Raw genomic sequence first — 19,812 nt, 5'->3', positions numbered from 1 at the left:
CAGGGAGAAGCAGATATTTTTATCATTACGAAATGCATGACAAGATTTGCATTTGAGGAAGCTTTAGCAGCTATAGACATAATAGTAGGTATGCTGATAAATGAACTGATGCTGGAGGCAAGTAAGAAGCCAGGTGGCTATTTCAGTCTTTTAGATGTAAAATACAAATGATCTATGTAAGCTGGAATGATGGCATGGCGATAATAGGAAGGCATAAGTCCAAATATGTACTTAAATGTGGTAAGTGCTTACTGATGCACTGAACTGAAGGTAGTTGCACCACACACACCTAGAGCTACAACGCTAGGAAACTAAGTAGTCAAGGCATACAAAGGAATGGGAAAAAAAGGAAGTTGGATTGGGATGGAAAGGAATTCAACATTCCTCAATTCCCCCTAGTATTTATTGAGAATCTACTAAATGCCCAGTGGTGTGCTAGATCCTAGGGATGCCAGAGTTGCTAGGACAAACCTTGTCGCTTTCTTCACGGGGCTTACAAACTATCAACATATGACTCTAAGTAACCAATTATTGTTTAAAGTGCTGCATTAGGGAAGTTCAGGCTATTACGGGTCAGGGGACTCAATTCGTCTGATATTTAAGGGAAAACAGGAGAAGAATTTGAAAAAGCAATGTATTCAAATGAGATATATTTTCAGAGTACTTCATTTGAGATATTCATGAGAAATCGAATTATTTTCAAACTCTGTACCAGACACTTTACATATGCTGTTTCATTCGAATCACACATTAGCCCTGTAAGGTAATTATTATTTCATTTCTAAAACCAAAAACTCCCAAATGCATTAAATTGACTGTGATGGCAAGGCAGGTAAATACTAAAGTTGGAAATCTGCCCCAGTCGACCTGCCTGAAAGTCCTGCTTTAATTGGTTAGAAGGGTTTTTTTGTTTGTTTTTTATTCTGAAGGAAATTACCTCTATATTCACTCCCTTTGGCACTAGCTCTGTGGCGAATAAACCCAATTCTTCTTCCCTATGGCAGCTTTTAAAATATTTAAAGACAAATATGCCCACCAACTCAGCTTTCAAGTTTTTCACCACATTGTACATATATGTTTGTGTATTCTAATCAGGAGAACTATTACATTACATACCACCATGTAGCTTGTTTATTCTTGTAGATAAGGCAGTAACACCATATTATACTAAGACTTGGCCTAATTTCTGTTATGAATTTTATATACGTATCTCAGTATCCTGTTCCATTCTCTGCTACATTCTATATCCCCCACCTCAATCCCTTTCAATTTCCATTTGTACCTCTTCGACTTCCCTTATTGTTAATTTTCCACAGTCTTAGTCTGCTCACACAAGTTATCAATAAATGTTGGTCACACCCTCCCCCTGCCTACTTTTAGCCCTTTGCCTCATTCTTTTATGTATATTATTTGACAGTTTTTTAACGCTTTTATTTGTCACACCAAGCTTCTCCATTTGCCATTTTTCTTATTAGCTACATTAAGGTTCTGCCAGTTTCTTGGGTTAAAGTCCTATGGAGTTTCCTGTGCTACAGCTAATATATTTATTTCAGTCAGCTTTTAGTCACATTTCTAATTAAAACCCACAAGTAAAAGTTGATGGAAAACAGGTGAGCTTGTACTACAAAAACACCCGTTTTAAACTTGGACCTCAAATAGAAAAACAAACCACTTACATTAAAAAAAAAAAAGCATGTATATCAGCTCTTTTCTTTCCCTGTGCCTATGAGACCTCAGGATCATTGGCTTGAAGTAATAAAGCACGTAAGTGAATATCTTTAGGGAATTTAAGAAAATTTGTCAAATGCCCCATGACAAGTAGGTGTTTTATGATTTCTAAACATTGATTTCATAACCACTTTCAGCTTGCGAAGTCTGGGGCTTATTCTGCCCCAGTGTACATTAAGCCCATTAACGTTAATGGCAAAACATAATGAGCCTCATGATATATGGGGGGAGGAGTGGAAAACTCTCAAACTGAGAGAAGACATCTTAATTGTTTGTCTGCCTTTAAACTAGCAAAAACTATCAGATGGCTATACCAGTTAAAGGTCCTGTACATTATACTCAATATTAGCAGTCCAATCTTCCTATTAGAGCCTCCGTTCATCAATGTTAACTTTACACGTTAACGTTTGTGGAAGACAAAGCTTCTCCCAGTAGTTCTCTCTCACACAAAACATACACACACACTTCACGCCACTTGTGAGGAGAGGGAGATCTGATATTAGGAAATTCTCAGGCTATAAGCAGTTATGCTGCCATTACTCACGGGTTCAGCAGCCGTGAAGACCAGATGCCAGAGAAAGCATGGGCACTTGAAGAACCACTCTTGAATCCATTTCTTCTGACTTGCCTCTCTCTGCGCACTTTGAGTCTTTTTCTCCACCTTAAATTTTATCCCATATGTGTGGTATAAAAAATAGGACTGGGCCTCCTCTGTCTCTGGAGAGATCTCATCTCTGGAAGACTAGAGCAGAGAGAAGAGAACCACTTGGTCTCTTCTGGAGGTTCCTATCTTGTCACAGGGAAATATGTATTTTCTCTTTCGTAAGTATCCCAGATAGCACCTCAAACCTTCTTTCCACTCCCTTCCCTCTTGTCCTCAAAATAAGAGGATCTTATCAAGCTGCGTCCTGGGGAGAAGAATCCCTAGACACCCACGGCCTGGACTGCCTCTTCACCTTTGAGCTATAGAAGGTGCAAATGCTCCTCCCCCTCACGTTCTTCAGTAGTAAGAACACTTGGGCCTACGAAACCAATTTACAACGTGTGGTCGATGTACCAGCAGCAGTGGCAACACCCGTGAATCTGTTAGAAATGCAAATTGCCTGGCTTCATTCCAAGCAGACTGAATCTGAAACCCTGGAGTTGGGGCCCAGGAACTGCTGTTTTCAAAAGCTCTCTAGGGGATCTTTTAAGAGCTAAAGTTTAAGAAGTAGTGTTCTGGGGTGCTTCCGAAATGTTAACATGAAAATGAATGACCTGGGAATACCGAGAAGCTGCACGTGGTGATTCTACACATTAACAAGGTCTCAGGTGGTACTGATGCCCTTGGTTCTTGGACCTCCCACTTTTTTAGCATTGGCTTAATACGGGAATCAGCAGCAGAGCTTAAACACCTAGAACAACTGAGCCCCACCCAGAGATTCTGATTTAATTGGTTGAGTGTGCAGCCAGGGCATCTGGGCCAATTGTAGTTATAAATCCAGTTGATATTTCAGGCTCTGTGTCTACTGTTTTCACTAGTTCTAAGCCCATAACGAAAAGAATGTGACTGATACCTTAAATCCCAACTAGGAAGTTCACTGGGAAGGACTCAGTAATGTGACCTATCTACTGCAGTCTATGGGGAGGAAAGCTGTTTCCTTGGATTCATTTGACCATTGTGCTTCTTTCCACAAGAGTGTTAAAACCAAAGACTGGAAGGAAAGTCCAAACTTTGGATATGAACCTAGAAGGAAGAGAACAAAGATATCTCCCAGTCTGCTTTGTAACAGGAAGGGTCACAACACGCATATGGTTTGTCAGGTTCATCATAGTAAAAGACTAGATAAGGAAACTGGTCCAACCCTAGTGGGTAATATAGTAGAGAGCAGTTGCATTTCCCCTGTGCTCTTAGCCCGAAGTACCCTACAAGGAGGAGAAAATGGCAAATTGATCCCACAGGTGAAATCTTTGTTATCTCTTTCTTGAAAATACACCAAGGAAAAACATCTACTGAAAATCCATTCAGTAAATATTTGTCAGATACCTGCTTTTTGGCAAGCTCAGTGGCAAGCACTAGGGATAAATTTCACTTCTAGAAACGGTGGCCTACAGAGGCCTACAAACCTACTCCCCAGCAAAACAAGTGTAACTGGTGAAAATTATTTTCTAAGAAATTTAATCCTCTGCAATTTTCTTAAGAGAAAAATGAAGAAACATATATTCAAGAAAATCTACTAATACTCAGTAAGAATGTTAATAGTCTATGACATGTGAACCAATGTCTAGTCCCTATGAACAAAAGGTATGCCAAAAAATTAGAACACTTAGATTTGACAAATAAATTCCTAGGAAGACACAAACTACCAAAACTGACTCAGGGTGAGACAGAAATCTGAGAGATTAATAACAGGTAAAAAGATTGAATTAGAGCTCAAAACCCTACCTACAAAAAATGTCTAGTCCCAGATGGCTTTATTGGTAAAGTCTACCAAACCTTTAAAGAAGAATTAATAACAACCATTCACAAACTTTTCAAAAACCCTGAAGAGGAAGGAACACTTACTAACTCATTCAAAGAAGCCAGTATTACCTTAATACTAAAACCAAAGACATCACAAGAAAACTACAGACCAATATCTCTTATGAATATAGATACAAAAATCCATAACAACATGCTAGCAAACTAAATTCAGCATGATATTAAAAAGATTATACACCATTACTAAGTGAAATTTATCCCAAGAAATCAAGCTGGATTTAACATTTAAAACTCATTGAGGGGGTGCCTGGGTGGCTCAGTCGGTTGAGTGACTTCAGCTCAGGTCACGATCTCATGGTTCATGGGTTCGGGCTCCATGTCGGGCTCTGTGCTGACAGCTCAGAGGCTGGAGCCTGCTTCTGATTCTGTGTCCCCCTCTCTCTCTGCTCCTCCCCTAATCATACTCTGTCTCTCTCTCAAAAATAAACAAGAATTAAAAAAAAAACAAACTCAATGAAGCCTGTGTGTTGGTGTGCTAGATGAAGAAATTGCCATGAAGAACCATGTATCCCATGGTATAAATCTAAATTTACATTATATCCTAAAAGACAAATGGACAGCTATTGAAGAACTTTAAAGAGAAGACAGAAGATGGGGAACCTGGGTGGCTCAGTCAGTTAAGTGTCCAACTCTTGATTTCTGCTCAGGTCATGATCTCACAGATGTGAGACAGAGACCCATGTGAGGCTCTGCACTGACAGCAGGGAGGCTGCTTCTGAATCTCTCTCCCTCTGCACCTCACCCCCCCTCCAAAAGAGAGAGAAGATGTAAGATATATTGGCAAGACATCTTCCCATGTGCTCAAATAATCTTGAATTCCTACATATGTCCTCAGGAAAAAATAAATAAATAAATCTACCTAATATGATACCTAAAAGCCAGAAGATATTATTTGTCAGATTGACAAATTTGGCTACCTATTTTTTTCTTTTAGTTTTCTTACCAAATATCTCTTTATTGACTTTACCAAAAGTAAAGTCAGAAGATAATTGCCAAAGACTGCTAAAAGCAAAATCAGATGACCTTGACCAGAATGGAAAAATATTTGCAACCTAGATGTCAGATAAAGACTAATTTCCCTAAACTATAAACAATCCCTATAAATCAAAGAAAAAGGCAGACTTACAAAAGAAAAATAATTGAACTATATGAACAAAACATTTTAAAAAAAGAAATATAATGATTCTCAAACACAAAAACTTGCTCAATCCCATTCATTACAGATAAAAGCAAATTAAAATTCATCAAGATATAGTACTTTGTTTTAGCTTTTTTGGCTAGCAAAGCTCAAAAAGTTTTAAAACGCTCTGTGCTGTCAAAAATATGCATAAAAAATGGGCACCCGGGTGGCTCAATCAGTTAAGCATCCTACTATTGATTTTGGCTCAGGTCATGGTCTCACGATTAGTGAGATTGAGCCCCAAACCAGACTCCACACTGAGCACTGCTCCCACTTGGAATTCTTTCTCCATTTCTCTTGCCCCTCCACCACACACACGCACTTTCTCTCTCAAAATAAATAAACTTTTTTAAAATTTTTTAAATCTTTATCCATTTTTGAGAGACAGAGAGAGACAGAGTGCAAGTGGGGAGGGCAGACAGAGAGGGAGACACAGAATCCCAAGCAGGCTCCAGGCTCTAGCCTCTGAGCTGTCAGCACAGAGCTTGACATGGGGCTTGAACCCATGAACTATGAGATCATGACCTGAACCGAAGTCACACGCTTAACCGACTGAGCACCCCCAGCGCCCCAAACATTTTTTTAAATATATGCATAAAAAGGTACTCTCAAGCCTAGCTGGTGAGAGTGCAAATTGGTATAACCTCTATGAGGGGCAATTTAGCAAGAGTTATCAAATCAAACACATTCTGACTTGGCAACTCAGCTTTTGAGAATCTATCCTATAGGTAACTTGTGCCAAAGACCTATGTATGTGGCTTTTCATTATAGCGTTGCTTTTAATAACAATAGATTGGAAATAACTAAATGTCCAGCCTTAGGGAATTGCTTTAAAAAGTTCACACCCATAGAGTCAGAATGCTGTGCAGCCATAAGAGAGTGAGGACTTATTCTACTGACACAGAATGACACACAAGACATTACTTCAGTATGTAATTACTTCAGTCAAGACTAAAAGAGAAAAATAATACTGAACTTTCCTAATTCTTTGATGTGAGATAACAAAGGACTGTTCCATAATATTAAAATCTTGACAGTAATAAAAAGAGTTCAAAGGATATATTAATGCCCACAGAATATGTATGCAAAGCTCCTACTTCATTCATCTAAAATTTTACAACTGCCTCCAAAACTTAGCATTGTTGGTTATTAAACCATAACCTGCCATACAGAATGGTGGAGATTACACTGGATAATTTGTATTTTCTATCTGCTCTGCATCTTTTCAACACAATTCCAACATTGAGGGAATTTTCCAATCTTCTGAATCCCACCTCTCTGAGGCTGAAGCCGGGAGAACTCCCTTCTCTGCCTTGTTTGTGCGGACATGTGACCTGCACCCACTCACGAGCATGAGTTATCCAGCTGTGCACAAGCATCCCACCTGCTGGTGAGTGGGCAGCATCTCAGGGACAGCAGCAGTTGCAAGGTGGAGATCCTGACACAGGAAGCTCAAGGTCTGAGCAGAACACAGGGTGTAGCCTGCAGTACCTGGAGGCAAGAGTAGCCACCAAGTCATTTTCTCCTCATGCTGGGCTGCTGTATGGCTTGGAGCCTTTTTCCTAAAAACTTAGCGTTGAGGTTTTGAGGTTATTCTCTAGGAGTCTCCCAATATCCTTTTTAAAAAACTATGCTGTTCAATAGTCAGAGTTAGTCCTGTTGCTGGCATCTAAGCACAAGGATAGGAAGCTTATAGCTTACTGAAAACCAAAATATATGTGTGTCAGGTATTCTGATACACAAACTGCAAGGCAATTAATATAATAAGATATTCTGGGATTAGTAAAGAGTTCTGAGGGAGGTTCTTTTCCCTGAGTCTTGTGAAAAAGGAAAGAAGAAACTTGCATAATAAATTATAGTGGGAAGCTGTTTTCCCAGCCTAATAAATATCATCATTGATAGCTGTACCCTTGCACCGAACTGACGAAAGAAGTATAAAAATAAGAGTACTAATGAAACACTACCTGCTTTACATATGCTATCTTATTTAAGCCACACAACATCCCAAAGTAGGGGCTCATTTTACTATATGAAACAAAAGTCAGCTTAATTACATTACGGTGATAATTAGCTTTAAATCTAGAGAATCTAGTCTTCTTATCCACTACAGTTCATCACCACTCTGAGTTTAAAAAATAAACCCTAAAACAAAGTAAATTGTTTACAGTTGTTTACCTGTCTACTGGTGATAAATCAGTTCATGAATAAAAATTGTAGTATTTCTGACCTAAAGGGAAGGTCACCTAAGTAAGAACAATAATATACACAGTTGCTACAAAAGACTAAACCGATGCCTTGAATCTTAAATATCTTAAAACCATCATAATTATCCTTACAACATACCAAAAAAGTTCCAGGAGGCAAGTTACCATTAACCCTACTTTACCAATGTGTCTATACTCTATATCCCCCATAAGGCATTTTTTTTCTCTCCATTGTGTCTACATGTTTCTTCTTGCCCTTTATTATTATTTTTTAACGTATAGAAGCTTTCAAGATACAGAACGTCTCAATCTAAGGATGCATTCAAGACCAAAAAGTAGTAAAGAGGGAGAAATTCATCAGGAGTTTGCTGGTCACTCTCAAGTGTTTGCCAAAAAAGCACTATGTGTTTTCTAACAAACATTTACGGCATGCCTATAAAAGGTACTTTCCAAGGTCATATGAAAAAAATACAAGATTAATTAAAGCATGTTTTATGCCTTCACAAAATTTACAATCTAACAGAAAAGATAGAACATAATCAAAAATAACTATAATGTAAGTGGAAAATAAATGCCACGAGAATGATATAAATAGATTATTTTTGACCAGGACAAAAAAAAGTTGGAAAATTGTTTCAAAGTACAAATCAGATAGGCAATTGCACAGGAAGAACATTCCAGGTAGAAGGAACAACACAAAAAAAAGTTCAAAGGAATGAACAAGACAGAAATGTATGATTTTGCTGTCTGATAGCATCATTATGAAGGGTAGAGTAGAGATTAGACTGGAAATAGAGTTTGATTTCAATACCTGGCTCAGATGTCAGAATTTAATTCTGGAGGTCATGATCATCCAGACTAGATACAGCTACACTGACTTCTGTCTGTAATTTGGCTGTAGCAGGTGCTCAATCAGCCCTGCCAACTCTATCATTATTAATTATGCCATATCCTTTGTATTAGTAGAATTAATGATGTGGGCAAAGGAAATGGTCCATCAGTAAAAGGATACGTTTAGATCTCAGTCCTTATGTCTTGCATTTATCTGCAGGGCATTTAGAGTTTTGAGAAATATGTAACATGCATAATGCCTCCCAAAATATTCACTTGATAGGTAACAAAGTTAAATGAGTCCTTGTGCTCAAAATAAAGAACTAGATGTCCTAAATGCATACTTACACAAACATAAATTTGTTTTTTTTTTCATTTCTTTGCCCAGCATGAAGCTGCTAGAATACTGTTGTTTTATACATCATTAAATAATAATATTTATCCTGCAGAGTTAAGCCATATTAATTGCATTTCTCATTTTTTTCTTTTGAAAGCAAAATGAAACAAATACAAAAAATTATAACCATTTTAAAGTTGTGAATGACATGTCAAAAATTCAATTATTCTACTCAAGTCATATTAACTATCTATTTTCATGACTTGAATAATAAAGTTTTAGACACATGTAAGTTTAATTTGATTCCGCATCCTTAGATTGTGTTGGGGATCCCCTAGGCCCCTACAATTTGGATGAAAGTGTTTTTAATTACCATTTAAATTGTGTGGAAAAATAAATTTTGAGACTTCATTTTTCTTTTTTCTAACATGTATCTCCTACCTGATGCCTGTCCTTAAGGGAATCATTTTCCAGGTGAGAAAGCACACCCAGAAAAATGCTAATCATTTGTCATTCAGAAAAACAGGAAACATACATATATGTTCTTGTCAATTAACACTCTTTCTCTTGGGTAAACAGTAAGCTTAAGAATTTGTCACATGATAAACTACACATGCTCACACACACACACAAAGGTTTTTCTTAAAGAAGGAATGCAATGCAGTTGAAGAACTGTCCATAGAAATCCTTAAAAATCCTTATATACCTCTTGCTCTGAATGAATTGGCTCTGGCCTGAAAGTTGGATTCTAGTTGAAGTTCAAACTCAACCTCGGAAGATGACTGTGCCTTTGTAACTAGCAGGGGTGCACCAGGACTCTTTATAACACAAACATGGTGTTCTCCATCATCCTGTTCCAGCTGTTGGTGGAACTGTGCTAATGGCAGCCCACAAATTATGAGCCTGAAGGCTGAGAGTTGGACACAGTATTTGTAGCAAAGAGTTAGTTGTGTTCCTTGAATCTGGAGATATGTTGGCCTAGAAGTCAGCAGAATTAGACCACCAACAAGTGTGTGAAACATCTTCTCTAATCTGATCCTCATCTGTGAAATGGCAGATTCTAAAAGAAAACCCCCTCTGACCATGATGCTATAATACTAGGCAAAAGCACTTATGTGGTATATTTCCATATGCACTGCCTAAAAGAATACTCAGCATGAACCTGTGGGAAGGTATAAAATAAATGTGAAAGGCAAGAGGCTCACAGCAAATGTAATAATTTCAAAAGATAACTCCAAAGAAAGCTAATAAGATGTTTCCCAAGCAGAGTGTCTAAAATTCCCACGGGCCTTACTAAAATTACCATGACCTAGCATCTGGCCCCCAGCTTTAAAAACTTCAAAATTCTCATTTACTGATAGCAATTATCACTATCATTACTTTACAAATAAAAAAAATCTTTGGCCGAAGAAGTTACAATTTAGTCCATGATCTAAATGGAAATGGGTAAAAAAGAAAGAGGCTGCTATTGATAATAATGAGCAGAGCAATGTAAATTTGGCAGGACAAATCAAATTTGGTTGTAAAATGAAAACACTTTACAAGCCTGGTAAAGAGGTTTCAGTTGTTTGTGTATGCAATGTCACTCTCATTAGTAAAGGTTATTTTGCAGCTCCAGTCTGTAGTTTCTTATTAACAAAATGGAAAGTGAATATACATACTAAATTAAACATTTCACCTCTTCAGGGCCATATCTGACAACTGTGTTTATCCATGCATTCACTCAATTCGACAGCCATTTATTAGGCCTTGCTATATATAAGGCAGCTTCATTTTGGGTAGCATAGAAAAAGTCAATACTTTCAGAGGTATATTTATATTTTTATGGAATCATAAAAAATGTAGATTACAAAGAAGATCTATAATAGCACTTATATCTATGGCTGAGGCAAAATGTTCTCCATTCACAATTGGTTTGTGTCCTGTATTTTACATGCTAGATGCTACAATTCTTCAATATCTATAGTGCAGAGCCCCTCCCCAGAGGTCTACTGGAACTATACCTACTTCTCTCCTCCAGAAAAAGATGCCTTCACCTGTTACCAAAAACATGTCCAGCTGCTGCTGGAAAAATTTTTGTTCTGAGTATTCACTCAGGTTCTGAATCAAAGGTTAAATAGTAAAATAATGAAGAGTAATCATTCTCATAAAGTAACATATGGAATGAGTAATTTTACCTAACTGATAAAAATTGCTAAATAGTTACATATTTCTCTTTAGTGCCACGTATTTGTATTCTATCAGTTGTTATTTACATGTCACTTCTTCTACAAAGATTTCCTGTTCCCTAAAATTAAGTTCATTTTTTTTTAATCAATATTCTTCATCCTGAGGAGGACTGGATTAAAAACTTTCTTTTTATAAAAGATAGAGTGATAAGATATAGCTTCATTCTTGATGTTCTTAATTTACTTTTAAACTTAAAATATATTCTACACAACCTTAATAGTAATATCTGAAAAAAATCAAAAATAGGTCAAAATATAATGGTAGAATCTATAAATTAAAAAAAGAAAAAAATTGTCAGAACACATAAATGATCAAAAGTATGCAACACAATTGTAGAAATGAGGTTAAGTATATCTGTTAAGAACAGCAAATAGAAGTGACTTAAACTTCTCTGTATATTTTAAAAAAATAGTTCTCAGATTCGTTTACAAAAAGCAAATGCCAACCATATAACTTATAACATATAAACACACAACTAAAACAAAATAACACTGAAAGAGGATGGAAAGGAAAGGGTGAACAGCAGATCTGTAACTCAGTCCATCCTTCCTCAGGGACTTGAGGTAATTTGACCTCAACTGAAACTCCTTATCATTCTGATAGAATTTAATAGCCAGAAGAACATAAGGCTCTTTCTATGGCTTCAATATACTTATTTCTCATATAAAGAATCTGGGGCACCTGGGTGTCTCAGTCAGTTGAGCATTAGGCTCAGGTGTGGTCTCAAGGCCTGTATCGTGCTCCCTGCTGTCAGAGCTGAGGCCATTTCAGATCCTGGGATCCTCTGTTCCCCTCATTCTGCCCCTGCCCAGCTCACAATCTCTTTCTCTAAAAAATAAATAAACATTATGGGGCGCCTGGGTGGCTCAGTCGGTTGAGCGGCCTACTTCGGCTCAGGTCATGATCTCACGGTCCGTGAGTTCAAGCCCCGCGTCGGGCTCTGTGCTGACAGCTCGGAGCCTGGAGCCTGTTTCGGATTCTGTGTCTCCCTCTCTCTGACCCTCCCCCGTTCATGCTCTGTCTCTCTCTGTCTCAAAAATAAATAAATGTTAAAAAAAAAATTAAAATAAAAATAAAATAAAAATAAAAAATAAATAAACATTAAAAAAAAAAAAAAAAGAATCTTTCTGGCAATATATACCAGATCTTACTGGATTTTTTTTTTCAATAAATAAGCCCGAATTTTAGATTCAGTATCTGCCAGATAGTGGCTGGTAGTTATCTACTATTCCTACACACATGGCTAACTAAGACATCCTCAAATTAAGCAGCTTTCCTGAGCTAGCTCTTCTGGTTTACAATTAGCCTTTGTACTCTAATCTCAAAACAATCCCAGATCTTTCTCTAGCAAAGAGCATCTGACAGATTGAGCCACTCCCTGACAGCAGGTTAACTTAACTTAATGTTAAGTGTGGCTTCTTTCTTTGAATCCTTTGCATAGTCCTTCATGCATCTTTGTGCTGTGTTTGAGACTGATGGACAATTGAGGCCTTTGTGATAGTGCAGAGCATAGGGTAAGGCACGGCTATGATTTCTTATAAGACCAATTAGGAAACAAACAAATTGCCACAGTGTGGCATTATTAATTTCTGAAAAGGTATACTTTGAGACAAAGGACACTAAATGGAATCCCAAAAAATAAATCTACAAATGAATATCCTTCATATATTGGATGTGAATTAAAAAATCCTTAACCAAGTATTAGTAAATGACTCCAGCAATATATGGAAAGGATTATATACCATAACCAAATCAGTTCTATCCTAGGAATACAAGATGGATCTAAAAGTCAACTAATGTAATATGCCATATCAATAGAATAAAGGACAAAAATCACAATGTATGACAGAAAAGAAAGATCTCTCAACAAACTAGGATTAGAAGGAAACTTCCTAAACCTCATAAAAGCAACTACAAAAAACTTAAACTAAACATATAGTTAATGGTGAAAGACTAGATGTTTTCTTCCCTAAAATCAGGGACAGGACAAGAATGCCAGTTTTCATCACTTCTATTTCAGCATTGTACTGAACCAGCAATTAAGAAAGAAAAAAATAAATAAAAATACAAAGCATCAGATTGCAAGGGAGAAGTAAAACTGGGCTTATTCATAAATGACTTCATTCTCCATGTAGAATATTCTATGGAATTAAGAGAGGAAAGAAACCCACATTACTAGAAATAATAAACAAGCTTATCAAGGTCATAGAATACAAGATAAAAATGTTAACTTTCTTTCTATATACCAGAAGGAAACAACAATATAAAAATGAAATTAAGAGACAACTCTATTCAGTTAGTCACACAGTACTATAATGTAGTCACACATTACAATCAAAAAGATTAAAATACTTAGGCATAAATTTGACAAAAGAAGTACAAGACTTGTACACAGGTAACTAGAAAACATTGCAGAGAAAAAATAAAGATCTAAATACATGGAGAAATAGATCATATTCATGCATTGTTAACAAAGTAATTTACTTCAAATTAATCTACAAATTCAACACAAAAATCAAAATCCCTGGAGACATTTTTGTGGAATTTGACAATCTAAACCAAAAACATAGAAATGTGAAAGACCTAGAATAGTCAAAATAATTCTGAAAAAAAAAAAAAAAGAATTAGGCTCACATTACCTAACTTCAACACTGCATGAGATTAACAGTAATCAATACAGTGTGGTATGGGCATAAGAATAAAAACACAGATCCGTTAGTGGAACAGAGGAAACCCTTAAATATATAGTCAAATGAATTGGGACAAAGGTAATTCAATTCAATTCAGGCAATTCAATTCAGGCAATTCAATGTGGAAAAGATAGACTTTCCAACATTGATGGACAATGCATATCTACATACCCCCACCAAAAATTGATAGCAGCTTACCTCGATTTCACATAATACCCAAAAAGTAACTCAAAATGAATCATAACTTAAATTTAAATCTAGAATACTTATTAAAGAAACAGAAGAAAAAAATCTCTGTGATGTATGTTAGGCTTGGCAAAGATTTCTTAATACATGACACCAATATCGGGATTCATTAAAAAATTGAAAATTGGACCTCATCAAAATTAAAAATTTTGCTCTTCAAAAGAAGATAAAAGAAAATAAAATGAAAAGACAAGTCACATCTAGAAAAATTTATTTGCAAAGCATAAATCATCATCTATCTGATAAAGAACTTGTTCTAGAATATATATATATAGAACTCTCACAAGTCAATAATAAGAAAATACTCAGATTAAAAATGGGCAAAAGAGGGGTGCCTGGGTGGCTCAGTCGGTTAAGCATCCAACTTTGGCTCAGGTCATGATCTCATAGTTCATGATTTTGAGCTCGGCATCAGGCTCTGTGCTGACAGCTCAGAGCATGAAGCCTGCTTCAGATTCGTTGTCTCCCTCTCTCTGCCCTCAGTCTCTCTCTCAAATATAAACATTAAAAAAAAATTTACTAAAAATGGGCAAAAGATCTGAGTATACATTTCATCAAAGAAGGTATTCCAATATCTAATAAGCACATGAAAAAAAATGTTCATCATCATTACTCACTAGAGAAATGCAAATTAAGCTCTTAATAATATATTCTCATTTGAGTGGCCATAATTCAAAAGACTAATGATACTAAGTGTGGGTGAGGATATGAAAATACTGAACCTTTATACATTTCTGTTGAGAACTTAAAATGACACAGAAACTTTGAAAAATAATTGGGTGATTTTTAAAAAGTTAAATAGACACTTACCATGCCATGCAGCCCAGTAATTACACTCCTAGGTATCTACCCAAGAGAAATAAAAACTGAGGTCCACAGAAAAAAGAAAAAAATGTACACAAATATTCATAACAGCATTATTCTTAAGGGCCTCAAGCTAGAAACAATGCAAATATAGATTAACTAGTGAGTGAATATGGCATATCCATACAATGAACTCTTGACACCAGCCACAACATAGATAAACTTCAAGAACACTATACCAAGTAAGAGAGGCCAGATACATGGTATATAATTCCGTTTATATGAAATTTCTATACAAGGCAAATCCACAGGGACAGAACGCAAATGAGTGGGTATGTAGGGCTCCACAAGAGAACAGGGACTGACTACAAACTGGCAAAAGAACTTTTTAAGTTGATGGAAATGCTCTGAAACATTGTAGTATAAACTGGTCTTGCTTTTCCTACTGAGTAATACAGCATTCTTTTTAATGAGATAATTCAACATTTCATTTAATAAGATAATATACATGCATACATCTCATACTATGGTTCTACTTATTGTTACTGTTGTTAAACCAGAGGATCGTTACAGTCATGAGACTATATAACCATGAAAAGTACTTTATCCCTCCATCTGAAGTTATCTTAAGCCTATGGCAGTTCACAAAAGACCAGTCTGTTACTTAAACTGAGAAACTGGCATCTTTTCTTACTGTGTACAAAATATTTGGCATTAAAATAACTGTCTCGAAGAATGATTTCACTCGAATTATAGTATTGCTTGACATCTGATAATACTTTCTAGTTTTGATGCATTTTCATATCTCATCTTTGTCAGTGAAGAAGAAATAGAAGGCATTTTATCTCCAATTTAACATGATGAAAATGAAGCTTGAGGATTTATAAGTGACTGCCTAAATGCACAGAGATGTTAGGAACATGAACCTGACCCAGGACATGAACGTGAGTCTTTCTATTCCCAGATGTCTGTTTTCCCCCACTGTAGTCTCATTTATCCTAAAAGAGTTCTTTTTTTCCCCAAAGACACAGAATTATATTTTTAACAAATAATCTGTTTCAAATATATTCAAACAAATCAGGTAACAATAATTAAAAATCCTGCCTTACACTAGAACAAAGCTATCTATTTTTTTCAGTTTTACTGAGGTAGAACTGACAAAACTAAGATTTTCAAGGGTACAATGGGATGATCTGATATATGACTAAATGAATTCTTGTAACTGTTTATACTGTACTCTGTGATCTGTGTAAGATTGATTTTGTCAAGAGTTTAAAATAAGTGTATAAGATGCTTGCTCAAAAAAAAAAAAAACTTCTAAATACAAAAAGTAGGAATGAAGGCTAAATAGTTTTAGCATAATTTTTATCCTATTATATATCCATAAATCAAATAAGCATAAGGTGATTTAAGATAAATAAAACTATATAAACAGAAAAATATTAAAATACTATCTCAGAATTTCACTATGTGGTAAATCAGTGGACTTGGAAAGGTTAGTATTTTCTCCCCCTAAGTACCTGAGTTTTCAAAGGGCGTTTTTATTCTGGGAGAACCTAGCAAGTTGCTTTTAATCCCAATAATTCAATTCCATGAAAGCATATATGCATAAATATATTATTATACATTAAGGCATATTTTATTTAGCTGATATGTACACATGTAACATATTTACATACTTATATGTATACATGTGCCTACCTAGAAAAAATATCTTTTAATTTTTTAGATTGTGTCATAAATTTTTTACATATATACTTAGGAAATATGAAAAATTTTGTGGAATCGAAAAAAATCCAGTTAAATTGTAAATACTGAATCACTCAAGTAACTAATTCTGAGGGAAAATAATATTGAGCTGAATTGACAACCTCTTATTCATATCATATTCTGTTTCATCATCGAGTCTAAGCAGGCAAAATATGAGCTAGAAGAAGATTGTTTTGGATTCCACCACTCTCTTTCAGGGCTTTTCTTCTTTTTCATTTTATCCTATTTCATTTTTCTTTGCAATGTCCAGCCTTTGCTGTTCCAAAAGTGTACTGCTCACCAAACACATTCAGATACATAAAGTCCTACCGAAGTGTTAATCTCCTATTGAAGATCAAAAGTTTAGCTCTCTAAATGTCTCCTGATGGCTTACCTGTATCAAGGAAAGGTAACCAACAGACATGTATAACATTCTCTACCTTCTCTGATAATCCTTATCGTTATTCTTGTCATTTTGATTCACAAATGTTTATTGACTGTAATTAGGATCAATATCATAGGCTAAAAGCCACTATGTTGAAAGAACTATATATATCTCCATTCTTAAAGAAAGAAATATATCTCCATTCTTAAAGATTTGAAAATAACTTGGCAAAGAGTCTGACAGGACTGTATTTCATTTGAGAAAAATCAAGCAAAGTGAAATTCTATGTTCTCTCTTTTATGCTAGTTGATTGCAAAAGAATCAGAAGAGAGAAAAAAGCTGGGTCTTTAAATATTAATATTTGTAAGGTAAAATGGTTAATCCTACTAATAACTTAAACCTATGGTAAACTTCTGAGATTTTTATGTATTGAATGAATATATGCATAATTAATTAGATAGAATCAGAGACAGAGAGCCTCACTTAAGCACACCATTAGCATCATTATTGGAACAGAGAGAAGATAGCATAAGTTAAACAGTGACATTATTTTCAAATCATTTAAGCCAAATAATTCTAAATCCAAAAGCTTTGATCATGTATAATCCTGCTGAAAGACTGAATTGTAATCAGCCTATGATACATTATGTTGCAAAGCTGCCACACCAGTGCATAACAGAATCTTATTTTCCACTAATTCATTCTTTTCTGAAAATGCAAACACTCCATATGCTTAATAGCCCCAAAAAAGAATGTCGTCACCCTTTAAGATTGCCCATTAGTGAGTATTTTATTTTTAAAAAGCACATACACAAAGAAAACAGTGACTCTCAAAAACATTTTTGAAAACTGACTTAACCTATGTGCTAAATCAAGAATAGCAACCTCAAAAAATATCAGTTCAATTGTATATTTTAGCAAAACATCAACAACATATGCTGTGTTTATAGTGACTTTTAAATTCATTTAATGTTCACAAGACTGGATTCAGAGGCAGGATGCAAAAGAAAGAGCTCTAGTAGAAGCAGAATTAGAGTAAATGGGAGGATCTCTCTATCTACTTACTAGAAAGACCCCCAAACATGGAAAGTTCTGCTGGTAATGGACCCCTTTTTAGACTAATAAAAATTAATCTAAGAATAGAAACAAACAAGAGGGGCTCCTGCGCGGCTCAGTCTGTTGAACATCCAACTCCTGATTTTGGCTCAGGTCATGATCCCAGGGTCTGTGCTAAGGTGCTGAGCATGGAACCTTCTTGAGACTCTCTCTCTCTTTGTCTCTCTCTGTCTCTCTTTCTCCTCTCTCTCTTTCTCTCTCCCCTTCTTCCCCTCCCCCACTTTTACACACATACTCTCTCTCTTAATATAAAAACTTTAAAAATAATAATTAAAAAAAAGAGGGGTGCCTGGATGGATCAGTCAGCTCAGGTCCAACTTTGGCTCAGGTCATGATCTCACAGTTTGTGGATTCAAGCCCCATGTCAGGCTCTGTGCTGACAGTTCAGAGCCTGAAGCCGGCTTCAGATTCTGTGTGTGTGTCTCTCTCTCTCTCTGACCCCTCCCCCAGTCACGCTCTGTCTCCCTCTCTCTCTCTCTCTCTCAAAAATAAATAAACATTAAAAAATAAAAACAAAGAAAAAAAGAAAAGAAACAAACAAGATACTTAGAACCATAAAACTGTTTCATATTCTAGGCACTATCCAAAAAGGAAGCGACTAGCCACATGTGACTCTAAATTTTAACTTTTCAATTAACTAAAATGAAATAAAATTTAAATTTTATTGAAAAATAGTATGCAAAGAGCCCAAATGTCCATCGATGGATGAATGGATAAAGAAAATGTGGTATGTATGTATGTATGTATGTATGTATGTATGTATATACATACACACACACACACACACACACACACACACACACACACACACACACAATGGAGTATTACTCAGCAATCAAAAAGAATGAAATCTTGCCATTTGCAACTATGTGGATGGAACTGGAGGGTATTATGCTAAGTGAAATTAGTCAGAGAAAAACAAAAATCATATGATTTCACTCATATCAGGACTTTAAGAGACAAAACAGATGAACATAAGGGAAGGGAAACAAAAAATCTAAAAACAGGGAGGGGACAAAACAGAAGAGACTCATAAATATGGAGAACAAACTGAGGGTTACTGGAGGGGTTGTAGGAGGGGGGATGGGCTAAACAGCTAAGGGGCACTGAGGAATCTACTCCTGACATCATTGTTTCACTATATGCTAACTAATTTGGGTGTAAATTTTAAAAAATAAAAAAAATATAAAATTAAAATCAAAATGAAATAATAATAATAATAATAATAATAATAATAATGTAAATGCCTAGCATAGTACCTGACACATAGTAGATATTGAATAAACATTGGTCTAATTAATTAACAACCAATGAATGGTCATCACTTTTATTCTTTTATAGTCCCATAACTCTCCTAAGACTGAATAAAATCACCACTAATTAGATGATTCACAGCCTTGAAGGCCTACTACCCCATGTAAATCCCCACTTCTTACCAAAATGGCTGATACTAAAAGGTGATTTGTGAAAGGTTAGGTAAGTGCACTTTAACATATTTAATCCATTTCAGTAAGTGATGTTGCTTACCTATTTTGTTTATTCTGTACATCAGAATCTTTACTGCAAAACTCAGGTGGTATACTTGTAACTCCAAATATTAAGAATTAGAGGGGTGCCTAGCTGGCTCAGTTGATTGAGCAACCAACTCTTGATTTTAGCTCAGGTCAAGATCCCAGGGTCGTGGGATCAAGCCTCTCCTTGGGCTCCATGCTAAGTGTGGAGCCTGCTTAAGATTCTCTCTCTCTCTCTCTCTCTCTCTCTCTCTCTCTCTCTCTCTCTCTCTTTTTCCCTC

The sequence above is a fragment of the Panthera leo genome, chromosome C1 (assembly GCF_018350215.1).
Source record: "Panthera leo isolate Ple1 chromosome C1, P.leo_Ple1_pat1.1, whole genome shotgun sequence".
Taxonomy (NCBI): domain Eukaryota; kingdom Metazoa; phylum Chordata; class Mammalia; order Carnivora; family Felidae; genus Panthera; species Panthera leo.
This window is presented reverse-complemented; position numbering follows the sequence as displayed.